The 1,352-nt window shown below is 36.7% G+C and overlaps 3 non-coding genes across 3 annotated transcripts; all 3 read left to right on the forward strand.

Moving 5' to 3' along the window:
• Window positions 1-571: 571 nt before the first annotated feature.
• On the forward strand, window positions 572-643 carry Trnav-aac. Its single transcript has one exon. It is a non-coding gene; the product is annotated as a tRNA-Val (tRNA).
• Window positions 644-875: 232 nt separating this feature from the next.
• Trnav-aac lies at window positions 876-948 on the forward strand. The gene has a single exon. It is a non-coding gene; the product is annotated as a tRNA-Val (tRNA).
• Window positions 949-1,186: 238 nt separating this feature from the next.
• On the forward strand, window positions 1,187-1,259 carry Trnav-aac. Its single transcript has one exon. It is a non-coding gene; the product is annotated as a tRNA-Val (tRNA).
• Window positions 1,260-1,352: the final 93 nt, after the last annotated feature.

Below are 1,352 nucleotides of genomic sequence, written 5' to 3' on the forward strand. Positions count from 1 at the left end.
TGCCTAACACGCAGAAGGTCTCCGGTTCGAGCTTAGACGGAATCAGTATCTTTTTATTGGTATCCATGTTCTATTAGGCTTAGTAAGTATTTTAGAAACCACTTTAAAACGTTCAATGGACAACTTATTTTATGCAACAGATATATTTTGATGTTACTGTTATTTCATATGCTAATATTATACTCGGGAGGTACCCGGCCTATTGTTATTTTAATAATGCATTACTGTTTTAGAAATTTCGACTGGAAAAATACTAACTCATCAGCAAGCAACAGATTCCGTAGTGTAGCGGTTATCACATCTGCCTAACACGATGTGTATAAGAGACAGGTGTTACTGTTTATTGGAATTCTTATCCATGTTCTATTAGGCCTAGTAAGTATTTTAGAAACCACTTCAAAACGTTCAGTGGACAACTTCTTTTAAGCAACAGATATATTTTGGTGTTACTGTTATTTCATATGCTAATATTATACACGCGAGTTACCCTGCGGCCTATTGTTATTTAATTAATCCATTACTGTTTTAGAAATTTCGACTGGAGTATTACTAACTCCATCAACAAGCAACTGATTCAGTAGTGTGAGGTTATCACATCTGCCTAACACGCAGAAGGTCTCCGGTTCGAGCCCGGGCGGAATCACTATCTTTTTATTGGTATCCATGTTCTATTAGGCCTAGTAAGTATTTTAGAAACCAATTTAAAACGTTCAATGGACAACTTATTTTAACCAACAGTAATATTTTGGTGTTACTGTTATTTCATATGCTAATATTATACACGCGAGGTACCCGGCGGCCTATTGTTATTTTAATAATCCATTACTGTTTTAGAAATTTCGACTGGAAAAATACTAACTCATCAGCAAGCAACAGCTTCCGTAGTGTAGCGGTTATCACATCTGCCTAACGCGCAGAAGGTCCCCGGTTCGAGCCCGGGTGGAATCACTTTCTTTTTATTGGAATTCTTATCCATGTTCTATTTGGCCAAGTAAGTATTTTAGAAACCACTTCAAAACGTTCAGTGGACAACTTATTTTAAGCAACAGATATATTTTGGTGTTACTGTTATTTTATATGCTAATATTATACACGCGAGGTACCCGGCGGCCTATTGTTATTTTAATAATCCATTACTGTTTTAGAAATTTCGACTGGAAAAATACTGACTTATCAGCAAGCAACAGATTCCGTAGTGTAGCGGTTATCACATCTGCCTAACACACAGAAGGTCCCCGGTTTGAGCCCGGGCGGAATCACTTTCTTTTTATTGGTATCCATGTTCTATTAGGCTTCGTAAGTATTTCAGAAACCACTTCAAAACTTTCATTGGACAACTTATTTTAACCAAA

This window comes from Anneissia japonica, unplaced genomic scaffold (assembly GCF_011630105.1).
Source record: "Anneissia japonica isolate Jap-2015-1 unplaced genomic scaffold, ASM1163010v1 scaffold104488_len1637_cov206, whole genome shotgun sequence".
Taxonomy (NCBI): domain Eukaryota; kingdom Metazoa; phylum Echinodermata; class Crinoidea; order Comatulida; family Comatulidae; genus Anneissia; species Anneissia japonica.